Consider the following 20565-nt stretch of genomic DNA (forward strand, 5'->3'; position numbering starts at 1 on the left):
GCTGTTTCTTCACAGGTGATTGCAATAATAAATTAAGAGGGAAGTCCAGAAACAGAGCATTTTGTACCTAGTGGGGCGGGTCAGGTTGGAGGGTATGTAAGATTGGTTTTGGGTCTATTAAAAGTCGACAGGTATGAACTATTACATACCTCCCAACATGACCCTCTCCAGGAGGGACACAATGCTCTGCTTCTGGACTTTTCTCTTAATGTATGATTGCCATCACCTGTGTTGAACAGGTTAATGGATAAGAAAGGTGTTTCAGCACAGGTGATGGCAATCATAAATGAAGAGAAAAGTCCAGAAACAGAGCATTCTGTCCCTCCTGGAGAGGGTCATGTTGGGAGGTATGCTATTATTGGCATCTTTTTGAGGACTAAAAAACTAGCATTTACTACACATCAGCTTTGACTGTCATTTAAAAGCCAATGTCGTCACTAATTGGAGGATTTTAAGCCTCTATACCCGGCAAACCCACTGTCAGTCTGTTGTAGAGGTGCAGCCCTATGATCTGTGCAGGCTTTGTTAGTGTAAAATGTAGAGAAATGGTTAAAAAGAGAAAAAAATGTGTGCCCCACCCCACAAGCCAGCCCCAGAACTCTGAGCCTAGGCCGGTATTGGAATAGGGTGAAATAACTGCAGCAGGCTGAACCAGGCGGGGCCTGACACTATAGCAGGGGGACACACATTGTGGGTTCCACCTGCCATAGCAGCAACCAACCACAAACTGGTCAGCCCAGGGCTGGCATCCCTAGGGTAGTGGGGACCCTATCTCTGCATAAAACTGGGGCCTCCCTCCTCAAAGACAACCAGATGCATCTCCGCAAATAGTATTTTACAGGTGGACCACAGGTCACAGCAAGCCTTCACCAGCATAATAGCGCTTGTCGAACCACAAGGGCCAACTGTGCTTTATTCTATACTGATGTTTCAAGACCTAAACATTGTTTTTATCAAGGAGCTTATATAGATATAATATATACTGTATATAATTTTATATATATATATATATATATACACTAGGTGCTTCATCGCGCCCTACGGGCGCTCTTCACACCGTCGTAAGGGGCTACGCTACCTTAACCCTTGCACACCCTTGTGGCATGCATTATTTTTATTATATGGAGTATTACATCCAATCATAATTGTTTGAGTGGTTAAATATTGCACGAACAAAGGGGCGTGCAATGGTTAAGGGGTGGAAGCCCCTTGCAACGGGGTGAACAGCGCACGCAGGGCCTGGTGAATCACCTAGTAGGTGCTTTGGTTGGGGGAGTAGGGGGTGCGGGGAAGAGGCGGATGGGATCCTGGGGTGCCATGGGAGGGGCGGTTGCGGTGGTACCGCAGGTGGGGGAGGGTGCATGGGTGCCGCGGGTGGTGGTCCAGAGCCGCTGCGGGTGGGGGAGGAGCAGTTGCGGGGTTGCCCCGGGTGGGGGAGGGGCGGATGCAGTGGTGCGGCGGGAGGTACGGGTGCGGGATCGCTGCGGGTGGAGGAGGGGGTCCGGAGCTATCGCGGGTGGTGGAGGAGGTGTGTGGGGGTGCCGCGGATGAGGCTCGGAGGTACTGCGAGTGGGGTAGGGGCGGGTAATGTTTATCCTGCTTCTCCTCCTGTCAGCAGCTAAGCTGCTGTCCTCCCTTTGGCAGTTGCTCTCCCGGAGACTCGCACAGCAGGCAGTCACTATTGTTCGCACCGGTGTCCCAATGCGCCGCATTACAGGGAAGAAGATGTACGCAATAAACTACAGCTCCCAGCAGCCCTAAGGGGTGGAATGCTTCGGCGCTAAGGGCTGCTGGGAGCTGTAGTTTATGTAGTGCGTCTACTTCCCTGTAATGCGGCGCGTTGGGACACTGGTGATAACAATAGTGACTGGCTGGCAGAACTGAGTGACTGGCTGAATCAATGTAAAAGGTGAGAGTGCTGTGCAGTGTCAGTGACACTACTCACAGGGGCTGCGCTATCCGCTCAGCAAAGGGATGCAGTGCAGGGAGGCGCCAGGAAGGAGAGACGTTCTCCCTGCTCTGCATCCCTGTGCTGAGCTTCTGCTGCTATCCCTGCTGCTGTCGGCTGCTGTCACACATGCAGCGGCGCCGGAAGCACAAAACCTTTTCTCCCCCTCGGCGCCGGCAGCACAAAGCCTCCTCTCCCCCCTCCCCTGTGTGACATTCAGTGTCTGGGAGGGAGCCAAAGTGGGCGGAGCTAGATGGGAGTAAGGGGCGGAGCTACACGGGACCATGCTGCAGCAGGAGGATGAGCTGCTACAGCTTCGGCCAGCCAGACTTCATTAGATAAGTGTCTGGAAAGAGAGTGAGTGTGTGTGTGTATATACAGTGTCTGTGTATACTGTATATATGTGTGACTGTGTATGTGTGTAATGTATGTACAGTATGTATGTGTGTGTGTTTGTATATATGTGTCTGTTGAGTGTGTGTGTGTGTGTGTGTGTGTGTGTGTGTGTGTGTGTATGTGTGACTGCTGCATAATGTGTGTAAGCGTCACTGGTACAGGGGGCATTACGTGTGTAAGCGTCACTGGAACAGGGGGCATTACGTGTGTAAGCGACACGTACAGGGGGCATTACGTGTGTAAGCGGCACTGGTACAGGGGGCGTTACGTGTCTAAGCGGCACTGGTACAGAGGGCGTTACGTGTCTAAGCGGCACTGGTACAGAGGGCGTTACGCGTGTAAGCGTCACTGCTACAGGGGGCATTACGTGTGTAAGCGTCACTGCTACAGGGGGTGTTACTTGTGTAAGCGTCACTGGTTCAGGGGCGTTACATGTGTAAGCGTCACTGCTACAGGGGGTGTTACTTGTGTAAGCGTCACTGGTTCAGGGGCGTTACATGTGTAAGCGTCACTGCTAAAGGGGGTGTTACTTGTGTAAGCGTCACTGGTACAGGGGGCATTACATGTGTAAGCGTCTCTGGTACAGGGGGCATTACATGTGTAAGCGTCTCTGGTACAGGGGGCGTTTTGTGTGTAAGCGTCTCTGGTACAGGGGGCATTACATGTGTAAATGTCTCTACTACAGGGGTCATTATGTGCACTGTGCGTTTGTAAAGTATGTGAGGGTGCAAATTTATAGTTTGCAGGGGGGCGCCGAACACTCTAGCAACGGCCCTGACTGCACACCCACTGCACTGCACAGCACTGTCACCTTTTATATCGATTCAGCGTCCAGACATTACCCTCCGCGATATCACCCTCTCTATCCGTTACATTAGGCATCTCGGGGCTTCCAGGCCGGCAGCTTAGGTGCTGTGTTGCGGAGTCAGGGCCTCTGGGGATCTGGGCGTAGCTGTGGCTGGGAGGCACTTCTGTGACATCACACGCAGAGGAGGCTCTGGGGCTGAGAGTATGCGGTGCAGGGAGGGCTATGAAAGTCTTCCTCTGCGCCACTTTCATACACATCTACGCCGGTGGCCGCAGCAGCTTTTGTTCTACCTGCGGCACGGCTAGGGAGTGGGGATTGTTGATGCCGGAGGGGGCAGGTGGACTGGCAGCAAGACATTGGTGGTCATTCCGAGTTGATCGCTCGCTAGCAGTTTTTAGCAGCCGTGCAAACGCTATGCTGCCGCCCACTGGGAGTCTATTTTAGCTTAGCAGAAGTGGGAACGAAGGGATCGGAGAGCGGGTACAAAAAATTTTTGTGCAGTTTCAGAGTAGCTCCAGACATACTCAGCGCTTGCGATAACTTCAGACCATTCAGTTCCTGATTTGACGTCATGAACACGCCCTGCGTTCGGCCAGCCACGCCTGCGTTTTTCCGAATACTCCCTGAAAACTGTCAGTTGACACCCAGAAACGCCCACTTCCTGTCAATCACTCTGCGGCTGGCTATGCGACTGAAAAGCATCATCGCTAGACCCTGTGTAAAACTACATTGTTTGTTGTAATAGTACGCCGCACGTGCACATTGCGCTGCATACGCATGCGCAGAAGTGCCCAGTTTTTGCCTGATCGCTGCACAGCGAACGAATGCAGCTAGCGAACAACTCGGAATGACCCCCATAGGACGCTGCAGTAAAAGGATTGTTTTTCGCCCTATCTACAGCGCAGAGACTTGCTGCAGATGCAGTGGCATACCCTCCAGCTGCACCTTTTTGGCAGGTACGGTCCCTTTTTTTTATGGTCTGTACCGTTTTTTGACTCTCCAAGCTTCCATTGAAAGTATAGGAAAAGGGGTGTGGCCACGGCGCTGTACCCGTGGCCACACCCCCTTTTCGAATTTGTATCAATGTTTATGTGTAAATTGTTGGAGGGTGTGATGCTGCAGATGCAGTGGGCCTATTTTGGGGTGTGGGGCTGGAGCTGCAGCTCCATCAGTCCCATTGCTAATAGTGCTCTGTGAACACACAGCAGGCAAAGGGCAGAGCCTCCCATTGGATGTAACCTGTGTGGGAGGGCGTTTCTCGCCCAATCAGCTGTGTACTGGGTGTGATAGACCTGCCACTAACCCAATGAGAGCTCCTAGCCACGCCCAGCGTTAGAAACCCAGGCACAGAATCACAGGGCTATTATATAGGAGATATATTATATATATATATATATATATATATATATATATATATTGAAAAAAGTCAGTCCACTCATACTTTGAAAGTTTAAGTCCTTTATTAAATACCCTCCTCCCCAATACACCCCCCCCCCCCCACACACACACACACACACAATCATCACCATTCGCCAATTTATTACTTACAGACTGAAGGAGTCCCATCCTCCTCGGCCCATGAAGGCATTCTTACATGTTACTTGCTCTTTACACATCCCCACACCGAGCGACAGGTCATTCAAGGTTACTCTTCTTAGAAATGAATGGTCAGCTTGCGTCAGTTCCCATGCTCTGACCAATCAAAACATCTCATTTAATTTCTATGGAGAGAGTCCCAGAATGACCTGTCACACGAGGCAGGGCTCTGTTAAGAGCAAGTAGTGACTTTTTTTGCTTTGCCAAGTGTCTGAGTGCCTACATGGATTTAAGAGGACGTGATCCCTTCAGTTTGTAGGTAATAGCCAGCGTGGTGCTGGTTATTGGAAAATAGGGTAAAACCCCATGCCGTCACCCCCCCCCCCCCCCCCCCCCCCCAATACCAGCCGGGACTGGTAATGTACTTAGGGAGAGCCCCATACATTTTCTTCTCTCTCACAGTGATGTGTGCAGGGTGTCATCCAAACTCGCCTGCTACAGCCAGGTCTGGTGTTTGGGTGGGTATTTCTGCGTTTTATGGTTCGTTTTTGGTTGTTTTTCAAAGCGATGCTTAGTAAATCTCCAGGTTTCTATACTTATATATGTAGAAAAAAGGACATGTGCGCCGATGTTCTAAAGTTTTCTAAAGTCAGATTTGTGGTCAAAACATAAACTCTACTTTTAGAAAATATACCCCAAAGCATTTATACACACAATGGCCCTCATTCCGAGTTGATCGCTCGCTAGCTACTTTTATCAGCCGTGCAAACGCATAATCGCCGCCCACGGGGGCGTGTATTTTCGCTTTGCAAGAGTGCGAACGCCTGTGCAGCCGAGCGGTCTAAAAACATTTTGTGCAAAACAAGACCAGCCCTGTAGTTACTTATTCTGTGCGATGATTGCTGCGACAAAGGTCCCGGAATTGACATCAGACACTCGCCCTGCAAACGCCTGGCCACGCCTGTGTTTTTCCAAACACTCCCAGAAAACGGTCAGTTGACACCCATAAACTCCCACTTCCTGTCAATCTCCTTGCGATCGGCTGTGCGAATGGAATCGTCGCTAGAAGCAGTGCAAAACAACGATGCTCTTTGTACCCGTACGCTGCACGTGCGCACTGCGGCTCATACGCATGCGTAGTTTTGCCGTTTTTTTAAATGATCACTACGCAGCGAACAACGGCAGCTAGCTATCACTCACAACACCTTACTCCAACTCAAGCTGGGGGCACTTGTGTCATAGCACCCTAGGTCACTCACCCCATGCACACTCATCACACCTTGCTTATGCCAACTCACTCCAGAGGCAATCACCCCATGAGCACTCATTCTGGAGGCATTTGCTCCAGCTCACCCCGCCACACCCTGAGGCACCCAAACCATCAACACTCTCCCACTTTGGCAAAGGAACACTCAGCCCACTTCATACCAGCAGCAGTCACTCCACCTCACCACATGTGCACTATTTCCTAACACTCTAAGTATCATCAGCGGAGACCTGATTTGGACACTATGGTGGATATTCAATTAACAGTGATAACGGACTTTTCACGGGAAAAAACTGACTTTTCCCGCGAAACGCAATTACAGCCTATTCAATTTTCCGGGAAAATTTATCGGTGATAATTTTTTCACAAATTTCACTTCACCTACTCTGAGCAGGTGAAAAGTTGGGAAAAGTCACTATTTTAAGGTAAAAATGTTTGGATATGGTACAGAACTCCTGGGACACCCCCGTTAATGACTAATTAGGCACGTTGAAGTTTTTAATTATTTTTAATTGGCCAATAATGACGTCATTTTTGGGGTGAAAAAGTACAAAGTGATGGAAATTTGGGTTCAAGGTATGGGACAGGTATATTGGGGTGCTTTATGAGTGGGACAGGTGTTTTTAGGCTTGCAGGTGGGAGTAATCGGTCTGTTTCCACTTTTTTTTTTTAAAAGTACCCTAAAATGACCCAAATATATACTTATACCCATTTTCATGTACCCCAAATTTAATGAGAGCATTTATTTTGCACAAAAAAAACTTGCTTTCTATCATTTTTTTTGCATTTAAAAAAAAATGCATATAACAGCCATTTCGCACAATTTAAGTCCCCAAAAACTCTCTAATGTGATCTCTAATACACTTCTCTTCTGTTTTCCTATGTTATTTTAGCATTTTTTGGGGTACAGGCTGATTTCCCCATTTTCACCTACATTTTACACTGCAACAATTTTCACGTGAAATCCGTTTGGAATTGAATAGGTTGAAAAACGGGAGTGCGCATACCCGCGAAAAATTGCCACAAATTTGTGGATAATTGAATACCCCACTATGTCAGTAAATAAACTATGATTCTGTGGGATGTGATTTAGGTCACAATGGGGTCACAATGGGGGTCATTCCGAGTTGATCGCTAGTGAAAAATGTTCGCAGTGCAGCGATTAAGTGAAAAAGCGGCACTTCTGCGCATGCGTATGTGGCGCAGTGCGCACGCGTGACGTACTTTCACAACAGGTAATGTAAGTTTTACACAAGGTCTAGCAACGCTTTTCAGTCGCAACGGCAGCCGCAGAGTGATTGACAGGAAAGGGACGTTTCTGGGTGTCAACTGACCGTTTTCAGGGAGTGCTCGAAAAAACGCAGGCGTGCCAGGAAAAACGCAGGCGTGGCTGGCCGAAGGCGTGTGTTTGTGACGTCAAATCCGGAACTGAACAGTCTGAAGTGATCGCAAGCTAGGAGTAGGTCTGGAGCTACTCAGAAACTGCAAATTTTTTTTGTAGTCGCTCTGCGATCCTTTTGTACGCACTTCTGCTAAGCTAAGATACACTCCCAGAGGGCGGCGGCTTAGCGTTTGCACGACTGCTAAAAACTGCTAGCGAGCAATCAACTCGGAATGACCCCCCATATACGGTGCTCCCTGTCAGGCCACTTAGTGCTGCTGGGACTGTAGTGTCTCATGTTATTAGTGTGGGGCAGGATATATACCAGGAGGTCAGATGTCTCCCACACTCTGGTACACGGATGTACAGCGCTGAGGACTAAGGATTTACTGCTCCGATTCCTCCCCAGCCTGGGGGCTGTAATAAAAAGATGAGACACTGAGGGTCATGTACAAAGCGGAAAAAAATGTGATTCAGATGCCATTGTAGAAATGCATTTACAGTATCTTCCCATGAATGCAGCTGTTTATTCTGGAAGCACGTGCAGTAATGTGGATGGTGGCTAATTTTGAGGTGCAAAAGTTCAAATTTCTTCATGGAAATAGCTGAGAGATTTTGCGCTGTGGAAGAAGATGTTTAAGGGTTGGAGAAAGTGCATTCAGGGGGCATTAGCAAATCCTCAGAGATCGTAGCAGAGGGCGTCTCCAGGTGTGGTGACACCCAGTGCACACTCAGCATTACTCCCCCCCCACCCGTGGCATATGTGTGGCGGCACGAAAAGGGTGTGTGGCCTAATAAAAGGTGGCGTGGCCTCACATAATCTTTGTTACGTCACTGCGGGGGGTTTCAGCATGTTGTGAGATGCTGGCTGCACCCGGAGACTGGGCTGTCGGCTGTGTGCAGTGCCTGCTCTTCATCAATGACAGAAGCCGAGTGCTGCAGGAGAATATCACACTGCAGCACCCAGCTCCTGTCACTGCAGAACAGCTGGCACTTTGATGTCACCCCTTCCCCGCACCCAGGTTGTGACGCCACTGGGTGGTATTGGGGCGTTGGCACCCTCTGGGTGTATTTAATGTGGGATAGAGGCACAATGCTACCACTGGAGTAAAAACAAAAATAGGATTTTAATTACCTACCGGTAAATCCTTTTCTCGTAGCCCGTAGAGGATGCTAGGGTCCATTTTAGTACCATGGGGTATAGACGGGTTCACTAGGAGCAATGGGCACTTTAAGAGATTAATAGTGTGGGCTGGATCCTCCCTCTATGCCCCTCCTACCAGACTCAGTCTAGAAACTGTGCTCGAGGAGACATACTTCGAGAGAAGGAAAACACAGATAGTGGCGAGAGTCACACCAGCTCACACATACAACAAAAGGAAAGCCAAGCTAACCAACTCGGAACAATTCAGCACGGGCTGAACCAACAATACTGAACCAAGTAACAATGCAGGAATATGAAGCACTGGGCGGGCGCCCAGCATCCTCTACGGACTACGAGAAAAGGATTTACCGGTAGGTAATTAAAATCCTATTTTCTCTTACGTCCTAGAGGATGCTGGGGTCCATTTTAGTATCATGGGGATGTACCAAAGCTCCCAGTACGGGAGGGAGAGTGCTGAATTTCCTGCAGAACAGATTGACCAAACTTTAGGTCCTCAGAGGCCAAAGTATCGAACTCGTAAAACTTAGCAAACGTGATCGACCCTGACCAAGTAGCTGCTCTGCAAAGCTGTAAAGCCGAGACACCCCAGGCAGCCGCCCAGGAAGAACCCACTTTACGAGTAGAGTGGGCCTTAACAGATTTTGGACACGGCAATCCTTCCATAGAATAAGCATGCTGGATAGTGAATCTGATCCAGCGAGAAATTGTCTGCTTAGAATCATAAAGGACAAACAGAGCTTCCGACTTCCTGTGACGAGAAGTCTCTTCACATATATTTTCAAAGCCCTCACAACATCCAAGGACTTTGAGGTAATTGAGGAGTCAGTAGCCACTGGCACCACAATAGGTTGGTTGATATGAAAGGCCGACACAACCTTTGAAAGAAATTGTTGATGCGTTCTGAGCTCAGCTCTATCCGCATGGAAAATCAAGTAGGGGCTTCTGCATAACAATGTCCCCAATTCCGACACACGTCTAGCAGAAGCCAATGCCAACAGTGTGACCGCCTTCCAAGTAAGAAACTTGACGTCCACGTCCTGTAATGGCTCGAACATTCTGATTGCAGGAACTGCAGCACCACATTAAGATCCCAAGGTGCCTTAGGAGGCACAAAGGTTGGTTGAATGTACAGAACCCCTTTCAAGAATGTCTGAACCTCAGGAAGAGCAGCCAATTGTTTCTGGAAGAAAATGGACAAGGCCGAAATCTGGACCTTTATGGAGCCCAAGCATAGGCCCACATCCACACCTGCTTGCAGAAAGAGGAGAAACCGTCCCAGCTGAAACTCCACTGTAGGAAACTTCTTGGATTCACACCAAGACACATACTTTTTCCAAATCCGATGGTAATGTTTTGATGTTACTCCCTTTCTAGCCTGTATCAGGGTAGGAATTACCTTGGTCAGAATGCCCTTTCCGAGCTAAGATCTGGCGTTCAACCTCCATGCCATCAAACGTAGCCGCGGTAAGTCTTGATAGGCGAACGGCTCCTATTGTAGAAGGTCCTCGCGAAGAGGTAGAGGCCTCGGATCCTCCAGCAGTAATTCCAGAAGACCCGCATACCAAGCTCTTCTTGGCCAGTCCGGAGCAATGAGGATCGCCTGAACTCCTGTTCTTTTTGTGAGTTTGAGAATCCTTGGGATGAGTGGAAGTGGAGGGAACACATACGCTGACTGGTACGTCCAAGGAGTTACCAGTGCGTCTACCGCCACTGCGTGTGGGTCTCTCGACCTGGAACAGTACCGCCGAAGCTTCTTGTCGAGGCGAGAGGCCATCATGTCTATCTGAGTCACACCGCATCGGCTTGTCACTTCTGCGAACACCTCCGGGTGGAGGCCCCATCTCCCGGATGGAGATCGTGTCTGCTGAGGAAGTCTGCTTCCCAGTTGTCCACTCCCGGAATGAAGACAGCTGACAGCACCACCGCTTTTCTGCCCAGAGGAGGATTCTTGTTACCTCTGACATAGCGGCTCAGCACTTCATTCCGCCCTGTCGGTTTATGTAGGACACTGCCGTTACATTGTCCGACTGAACCTGAATTGCCTGATTTTGCAGAAGATGTGCCGCTTGTAGGAGGCCGTTGTATATGGCCCTTAGTTCCAGAATGTTTATTGGAAGGATGGATTCCAGACTTGACCACTTTCCTTGGAAGTTTTCCCCTTGGGTAACTGCTCCCAAACCTCTGAGACTTGCATCCGTGGTTAGAAGGATTCAATTCTGAATCCCGAACCTGCGGCCCTCGAGTAGGTGAGAAGTTTGCAGCCACCAGAGGAGTGAAATTCTGGCTTTCGGCGACAGGCATATCTGCTGGTGCATGTGAAGATGTGATCCCGACCATTTGTCTAGGAGATCTAGTTGGAAGAACCTCGCATGGAATCTTCCATACTGTAGAGCCTCGTAGGAGGCAACCATCTTCCCCAGAAGGGGAATGCACTGATGAACTGATACCCGGGCTGGCTTCAGGACATCCCGGACCATTGATTGGATCACCAACGCTTTCTCCAGTGGTAGAAACACCCTCTGCATTTCCGTGTCGAGTATCATCCCCAGGAAGGGCAGTCTCCTTGTCAGTTCCAAATGTGACTTTGGAAGGTTCAGGATCCACCCATGATCCTGGAGTAGTCGAGTTGAGAGAGCAATTCTCTGCAACATCCTCTCCTTGGAAGATGCTTTTACCAGTAGATCGTCCAGATATGGAATTATGTTCACTCCCTGTCTGCGGAGGAGTAACATCATTCTGCCATGACCTTGGTGAACACCCTCGGTGCTTTGGAGAGGCCAAATGGCAGTGCCTGGAACTGATAGTGACAGTCCAGCAACGCAAATTTGAGATAAACCTGGTGAGGCGGCCAGATCGGAATGTGAAGGTAGGCATCCTTGATATCCATGGATACTAGGAATTCCCATTCCTCCAGACCCGAGATCACCGCTCTCAGAGACTCCATCTTGAATTTGAATTCCCTCAAGTAGGGGTTCAATGATTTTAGGTTTAATATCGGCCTTACCGAACAATCCGATTTCGGTACAACAAACAGGTTTGAGTAATAACCCTTGTGTTGTAGGTGAGGTGGAACTGGAACAATGACATTTGTTTGAACCAATTTTTGAATGGCTTCCTGTAGGATAGCACTTGCTGTCAGCGAAGCTGGTAAGCCTGATTTGAAGAATATGTGAGGTGGGAGTTCTTGAAACTCCAGTCTGTATCCCTGGGCAACAATATCCTTTACCCAAGGGTCTATGCATGATGACGCCCAAACATGACTGAAAGCTTTTAGCCTCGCTCCCACCTGTCCGACCTCCAGGCTGGGAGGTCCGCTGTCATGTTGAAGATTTTGAGGAAACAGAACCTGGTTTCTGTTCCTGGGAACCTGTTGGTGCAGGTTTTCTGGACTTTCCTGTAAAGAAGGTGGGAGGGGGTTTGGATTTTTGTAAAATTTTGCGGTCCGAAAGGACTGCGGTGTAGGAGAAGGATAAGATTTCCTAGCTGGTGGTGCCGCTGAGGGAAGAAAGGTTGGACTTACCCGCAGTTGCCGTGGAGATCCACTCATCCAATGCTACCCCAAACAGAGGCTGACCTATGAAGGGTAGGTTCTCCACGCTTTTCTTGGATTCTGCATCCGCAGTCCATTGACGTAGCCAGAGTCCTCTGCGTGCCGAGACTACCATGGAAGTAGCCCGTGCATTCAGCATGCCAAGGTCCCTCACGGACTCCACCATGAACCCTGCAGAATCCTGTATGTGACGCAAAAACAATTCAATGTCACTCTTATCCATAGTATCTAAGGGGGTAATTCTGAGTTGATCGCAGCAGCAAGAAAGTTAGCAATTGGGCAAAACCATGTGCACTGCAGGAGTGGCAGATATAACATTTGCAGAGAGATTTAGATTTGGGTGGGTTATTTTATTTCTGTGCAGGGTAAATACTGGCTGCTTTATTTTTACACTGCAAATTAGATTGCAGATTGAACACACCACACCCAAATCTAACTCTCTCTGCAAATGTTATATCTGCCCCCCCCCCCCTGCAGTGCACATGGTTTTGCCCAATTGCTAAAAAAATTCCTGCTGCGATCAACTTGGAATGACCCCCTAAGTCCTCTAGCAATGTGCCTGACCACTTTACTATGGCTTTAGAAATCCAGGCACAATAGTGGGCCTTAAAGCTACGCCAGTAGCTGTGTAATATGATTTGAGTGTAGTCTCAATCTTGCGGTCAGCCGGCTCTTTTAAAGCGGCTGATCCAGGAACGGGTAAAACCACCTTTTTTGACAACCTAGATACAGGAGCATCAACTATAGGGAGGTTTTCCCTCTTTTTTCTATTCTCTTCAGGAAAAGGGAAAGCAATGAGAACCCTTTTTGGGATCTGGAATTTTTTCTCTGGGTTTTCCCAGGATTTTTCAAAGAGTTTAACTCCTTGGAAGCTGGGAAGGTAAGCGAGGACTTCTTACTTTCTGTAAAATAAAATTCCTCTGCCTGCTCTGGTACCTTCTCAGTTATGTGTAACACATCCCTAATGGCTTCAATCATTAGTTGCACCCCCTTAGCAAGTGATGCATCCCTCCCTGCATATCCCCATCACCATTCCCTGTATCAGAGTTGGTATCAGTGTCAGCTTGCATTATCTGGGCAAGTGTGCATTTTTGTGGGTACGTAGGGAGGTTCTTAGACGAAGCAGTGGGGGCTGAGTATACCAAATCTTCCACAGATTTTCTCAAAAACTGTGTTTCTTTCTCAGTCTGTGACATCCTAGTTGAAATCTGGGATATCATGCCCCGTAAAGAATCCACCCATGGGGGTTCAGATTCAGAAGGTTGGAAAAGTACATTGCAGTCCTGAGTACATGGAATAGACTCTTCAGGAGAAGATACACACTCTGCAGTACAGAACACAGTCCTTAGACATGGTAACGTGGATATACACTTACACACCCACACAGGAAAGTGTCAGACACAGTTTCCCCCAGAGTACCTGCAGAGAAGCACAGAGTATAAGGAGCCAGCCACACAGCGCCCCTGTGGTCAGTTATTATGATAAAAGCCCGGCGCTGACTAACCAACCTTAATAGGTTAATTAGTACTAATAACACACTCCGCCCCCCTTTCTATAACACCCTGGTACCGCAGAGGATAACTGGAGTTATGTGGAGGTCAGCGCTCCCTGTCAGCGTCTTGTTCCTACGATCTGCAGGGAGAAAATGGTGCTGGTGAGTGCTGGATCCGCTCTGAGATGCCCTGCCCCCTGTAATGGCGCGCGGATTCCCGCACAATTTGATTATATTGGCCTGAGGTTTTGTATGCTAACAGCGGGATTAGCCCCTGTTAGCTGCTTGTACCAGTTTATGGTGATTGCGCTGGCCAAGGACGCCCCTCAAAGCGTCTACACTGAGTGTTGCTGAGCCCTCATGGAGTGCAGCCTGTCAGAGCTGTGCTCCCACCCTTGTGCCGCCATTCCCACCGGTGACCTGCTAACCGGGCCGCCGGCGCTGTACTCACCACTATTCATTCTTCTGGCTATGTTAGGGGGTAGCGGCTGTGCTGCGTGAGTGAGTGGTCGCCTCGTGGGCTTGCGATCAGTACCCTAAGGAGCTCAGTGTCCTGTCAGCGGAGATAGAGAACCATTAACTTCAAGAGTTTGTTCCTACTCCCCCCCTAAGTCCCACGAAGCAGGAAGGTTGTTGCCAGCAGCTTTCCTGTAATCTAATTAGTCTATTAAAACAAAAAATCTAAGAAAACTCCTAGGAGCTCCCCTAGCTGTGACCGGCTCCTCCGGGCACATTTTCTAAACTGAGTCTGGTAGGAGGGGCATAGAGGGAGGAGCCAGCCCACACTATTAATCTTTTAAAGTGCCCATGGTTCCTAGTGGACCCGTCTATACCCCATGGTACTAAAATGGACCCCAGCATCCTCTAGGACGTAAGAGAAAGAACAAATGTGCCACATAATGAAGTGAAAAGGTTTAAATACATTAAATGATAGTACCCGGACTTTGGCCTGATGGTTTTAACTGTTGGCATCATGCATATTCCTATCCTGGCCTGTAAATAGTCTAGAAGAGGAATTTCTCAGGGACAGTTATCAAAATTGAAATTGGGATTGTACTAATGTACAGCGGCCAAATGGGAGCTTCCAAGTATTGCAGTTATTAAATTAATTTTCACCACCAGAACTAGTGCTTGTGTATGGTGTGCCTGGAGTGTGTCTATCTGTTCCTTCCCCATCCCTGAAGTGTATCTTACAATCTCGTCTTCATCCCTGGAGTGTATCTAACCACCCCTTCCTTATCCCTGGGGTGTATTTAACCACTCCTTCCTTATCCCTGGAGTGTATCTAACCACCCCTTCCTTATCCCTAGAGTGTATCTAACCACCCCTTCCTTATCCCTGGAGTGTATCTAACAACTCCTTCCTTATCCCTGGAGTGTATCTAACCACTCCTTCCTTATCCCTGGAGTGTATCTAACCACTCCTTCCTTATCCCTGGAGTGTATCTAACAACCCCTTCCTTATCCCTGGAGTGTATCTAACCACCCCTTCCTTATCCCTGGAGTGTATCTAACCACTCCTTCCTTATCCCTGGAGTGTATCTAACCACTTCTTCCTTATCCCTGGAGTGTATCTAACAACTCCTTCCTTATCCCTGGAGTGTATCTAACCACCCCTCCCTTATCCCTAGAGTGTATCTAACCACCCCTTCCTTATCCCTGGGGTGTATTTAACCACTCCTTCCTTATCCCTGGAGTGTATCTAACCACCCCTTCCTTATCCCTAGAGTGTATCTAACCACCCCTTCCTTATCCCTGGAGTGTATCTAACAACTCCTTCCTTATCCCTGGAGTGTATCTAACCACTCCTTCCTTATCCCTGGAGTGTATCTAACCACTCCTTCATTATCCCTGGAGTGTATCTAACAACTCCTTCCTTATCCCTGGAGTGTATCTAACCACCCCTTCCTTATCCCTGGAGTGTATCTAACCACTCCTTCCTTATCCCTGGAGTGTATCTAACCACTCCTTCCTTATCCCTGGAGTGTATCTAATGACTCATTCCTTATCCCTGGAGTGTATCTAACCACCCCTTCCTTATCCCTGGGGTGTATTTAACCACTCCTTCCTTATCCCTGGAGTGTATCTAACCACTCCTTCCTTATCCCTGGAGTGTATCTAACCACTCCTTCCTTATCCCTGGAGTGTATCTAACCACTCCTTCCTTATCCCTGGAGTGTATCTAACCACTCCTTCCTTATCCCTGGAGTGTATCTAATGACTCATTCCTTATCCCTGGAGTGTATCTAACCACCCCTTCCTTATCCCTGGGGTGTATTTAACCACTCCTTCCTTATCCCTGGAGTGTATCTAACCACTCCTTCCTTATCCCTGGAGTGTATCTAACCACTCCTTCCTTATCCCTGGAGTGTATCTAACCACTCCTTCCTCATCCCTGGAGTGTATCTAACCACTCCTTCCTTATCACTGGAGTGTATCTAACCACCCCTTCCTTATCCCTGGAGTGTATCTAACCACCCCTCCCTTATCCCTGGAGTGTATCTAACCACTCCTTCCTTATCCCTGGAGTGTATCTAACCACCCCTCCCTTATCCCTGGAGTGTATCTAACGACTCCTTCCTTATCCCTGGAGTGTATCTAACCACCCCTTCCTTATCCCTAGAGTGTATCTAACCACCCCTTCCTTATCCCTGGAGTGTATCTAACAACTCCTTCCTTATCCCTGGAGTGTATCTAACCACTCCTTCCTTATCCCTGGAGTGTATCTAACCACTCCTTCCTTATCCCTGGAGTGTATCTAACAACTCCTTCCTTATCCCTGGAGTGTATCTAACCACCCCTTCCTTATCCCTGGAGTGTATCTAACCACTCCTTCCTTATCCCTGGAGTGTATCTAACCACTCCTTCCTCATCCCTGGAGTGTATCTAACCACTCCTTCCTCATCCCTGGAGTGTATCTAACCACTCCTTCCTTATCCCTGGAGTGTATCTAACCACTCCTTCCTTATCCCTGGAGTGTATCTAACCACTCCTTCCTCATCCCTGGAGTGTATCTAACCACTCCTTCCTCATCCCTGGAGTGTATCTAACCACTCCTTCCTTATCCCTGGAGTGTATCTAACCACCCCTCCCTTAACCCTAAATTTTTCATACATGCCAGTCACTGATGTGGAAAGTTACATATATACTGTATGAAGATATATAGGGGGAGTATCCAATTAGCCACAATTAGTTACCGCAGCTAATTGTCCCGCCGGGGGCTATCCTATTAGCCCTGATAAGCCACCGCGAGCTGCAGTTTATCATGGATTTTGTTTCACCTGCCTCAGACAGGCAAAACCAAATACCCGGAAACAGCCCCGTTTGCGGTTTCTACCGAAAACACACAGGTTTCACTGAACTTATGTGTTTTTCGGGCGAGAAAGTATTTTTTTACAGGCGAACAAACTGGATAGCCTGTACAGAAATACAGATGAAACATCGTGAAAAAAGTTAATTTTTACACGCCTGATGTTTCTTCACCTCTAATTGGATACCCCCATAATCTTTATAATATCATGGTCTAATCACAGAATTCCGATATGTAGCGCCAGTCCAGTTGTACATGATGGGTGTAGTATGTTATACCGACAGTAGGGCTCCCGGCGTCCAGCATACCGGCGCCGGAATACTTCCGCCGGCAAACCGACAGCTGGGCGAGCGCAAATGAGCCCCTTGCGGGCTTGCTGCGCTCACCATGCTGCGGGCACAGTGGCACCATGCTATATATTCTCCCTCCAGGGGGGTCGCGAGCCCCCGAGAGGGTGAAAAGCTGTCAGTATGCCAGCGGTCGGGATTTCGGCGCCAGTATGCTGGCAGTCGGGAGCCCGGCCACTGTCAAACTGAAGACCACCCTTACATGATATGATCTATGTCAGATTATATGAGGAGAGAGATCATCTGGGGTGGGAAGCAGCCCAATAACTATGCTTCTCTATTTAACCACTCCCTTGGCATATTCTTTCCCTGCATACGCAGAGATTAGCATATTAGTGCTCAGAAGAGAACTACGTTATTTTGGCAGATGCACCGCAGAGTGCCGTTTCCATGGCATTCGGGGGCGCAATTCTGCTGTGATGACGACGATCACAACCGGAGGTTGGACAGGAGGAGAAAATTCGCTAAAGAGTTCCTTATTACCTGTCCGAGGACGATACCTACGGCATGGTCATATGGAATTCGACTATGTCAGCTAAAGCCCAGCTAGGTGCAGTCGTATACCATGCCAGGTAAGTGGCTCTAACAATAAAAAGGTAAACACAATTGATTTCCATAGAACAGCACCATCACACTAGTCAAGCACCAGCCCACCGCTTACCCTCCATTCCTCCCACTCAGCATCCCACTCACTGCCTGGTGGGCTCTGGTCAGGGAAGGGGGGAAGCTGTGAGTCCACAATACCTGTAGTCTGCCTCCAGTGCAGCATGGGCCAGGGCCGAGACGGAGGGGACGGCCAAGAACCTCTGCTACCTGCAGCACCACCTACTGTCCATTGCCAGCACACTTTGCTTGGCAGGCTGGACCAGCAGAGTTAAAAAATGCCAGGCAGAGATCCCTGGGCAAAACACTTCAGACTCATCTGGGGTAACAGCAGCTGCTGACTCATCTGGGGTAACAGCAGCTGCTGACTCATCTGGGGTAACAGCAGCTGCTGACTCATCTGGGGTAACAGCAGCTGCTGACTCATCTGGGGTAACAGCAGCTGCTGACTCATCTGGGGTAACAGCGGCTGCTGACTCATCTGGGGTAACAGCTGCTGCTGGAACTTGTAGTCTCAAGTGACTGAAAAGCTCTAGCAGCAGTGAGAACGCCAGGGATACAATGTCCAGTTTCGGGAATAGGTCACCTCCGGACATTTTCTGATTCCTGGACTATTCTTAATATATATATATAGATCGTATGTCTGGCACTGATACAAACAGATGTACTGTATAATGTACACTTAGAGCATTGTTACTATGCAGGTGTAACATGTCGGTGTCATTATTTAAAGTTAAAACATTTGTAACAGTTAAATGCTCTGTGTTGCATTATAACCATGTCAGGAGTGCCAAACTCATTGTCCACATAATGAGTGTTCACCTACTGCACTGGTGCCGAGAGATGGGGAGTGGGTACTACTTACCCGGGCCCAGGCTTGCTGGAAGGGCCCGGTTCTGCAGCACTCTCCTGAGTATAGTTACCTTGATCTGGAAAGAGTGTTCCTACTCTGCAGCAGCACCATCTTCCCAATGACAATTTTAGGAACATAGCACTGTACAGTCAAAGCAAAGTCTGTGCTCTCTAATGCACATGTGCCATCTTCTGTTTATATGTAGCTTTTTCTAGAGGACGTGGACACCCCCCAGGAGGTGCCAAACTCATTGTCCACATAATGAGTGTTCACCTACTGCACTGGTGCCGAGAGATGGGGAGTGGGTACTACTTACCCGGGCCCAGGCTTGCTGGAAGGGCCCTGTTCTGCAGCCCTCTCCTGAGTAGTTACCTTGATCTGGAAAGAGTGTTCCTCCTCCGCAGCAGCACCATCTTCCCAATGACAATTTTAGGAACATAGCACTGTACAGTCAAAGCAAAGTCTGTGCTCTCTAATGCACATGCGCCAACTTCTGTTTATATGTAGCTTTTTCTAGAGGACGTGGACACACACCCCAAATTTAGGCCACGCCCCTATGATGTACCGGGGTCCAACGCTGCAGTCTACGTCCATGACCTCCTGACTACATCTCCTCCCACATCCCTACATCTGATTTGTACCTATGTAATGGAAAATACATTACTGACAACCTCCAACAGTGGTCGCTTCACATGGCTCAAGGAGGTTATAAAACCCTTTAATTTCCTTTGTTTTCTTCTGTCAGGAACGTACAGGATGAAGAAGAGAACATGTTCCCTGATTCTGCACAGGACTCCGGACGTTGGATTAGGGAATATATAAATATATATGTGGGTATAAATCTGCTCTCTGAATCTTCAGGATTAATTCTCGGTGCCCACACAAAGTAATGTAAAGTCGTCGTCTGATCCCGCACCGAAGCAGGAAAACCCTCTGATCTCCCACAAGTGGGTGGAGACGCTCAGATGAAGCACTGATGACCCCCCAGAATGTGTCTTATAACTGTCAATAATCTCACAATAAAGTGCTGCTAACCTGTGTGTATGAATGACTGATTCTGCTAGCCCACCCAGGGCTATAAGTATAGGTTGGACAGGGTCACACTTGCCAGGGGCGACTATCAAGGAGGTGGGGGGGGGGGTTTTCCGCTCGCAACAGCCACCTACAAATTTTAAAATTACTCCAGCTTCATAATGATATAAATATCCCAGGCCTGGTTTAATAGACATAAACATAATGCAACTTATTGTCTTACCACAGAGAGGGAGTTTTCCCTAAGTTAGAATTCATCATCTCATGAGATGCAGATAAGGGAAGGAACGTGGAAAATTTTCTATTTCTGCAATAAGTGGAGACAGGAAATCTGTTTTTTTCTGACCTATTTGGTAAATAGGCTCCTAAATTTGGTTAAATAATAAATAATAAATAAATAAAATTAATAAAGGTTAGAAAACTTTATTTTTTAAAATTGACAATAGAAAAAATATTTATTTTAGCCTTAGTCAGTCATCACTATCACCATCCTCCGATAGTGCTTGTTGAATATGTAATAGCGACAGTACGTACTTTATATGGGGAAGCTATAGCGGGATACGGTTGCCGCCGGCAGTGGCCCTCATGTTCTGTGTAATATACCGGCTGTGAGGTCACTTCCCTTGTCCCAACATTAGCCATGAGGAACTTGTGAGAGATGGCTGAGCAAGTGTCATGTAATGTGAGGACATCAGGAGACTCTGTGGGAACTTCACATTAATGAACCTTTCTGCACATTAAATATTAATTGGTTACAGAATAAAACAGCCAGGAGCGATCCCAGAGTGACATTTCCTTCTCCCATCCATGCAACTTTAGGCCGCAGCCATCTGGGGTCTGTGCTTTGAATGCATCCTAGAAAACTGCATTATACCAGC

General features: G+C 48.3%; 1 protein-coding gene across 1 annotated transcript in view; it reads left to right on the forward strand.

The window, feature by feature from the left end:
• Window positions 1-19695, forward strand: part of LOC134957520 (riboflavin-binding protein-like) — a 138059-nt gene extending 118364 nt beyond the window's left edge. Inside the window, exon 7 of the mRNA XM_063939500.1 lies at window positions 19401-19695. The gene's annotated coding sequence lies outside the window, so the exon portion shown is untranslated. The remainder of the gene's footprint in view (window positions 1-19400) is intronic.
• The last annotated feature ends 870 nt before the right edge of the window (window positions 19696-20565 follow it).

The sequence above is a fragment of the Pseudophryne corroboree genome, chromosome 9 (genome assembly GCF_028390025.1).
Source record: "Pseudophryne corroboree isolate aPseCor3 chromosome 9, aPseCor3.hap2, whole genome shotgun sequence".
Taxonomy (NCBI): domain Eukaryota; kingdom Metazoa; phylum Chordata; class Amphibia; order Anura; family Myobatrachidae; genus Pseudophryne; species Pseudophryne corroboree.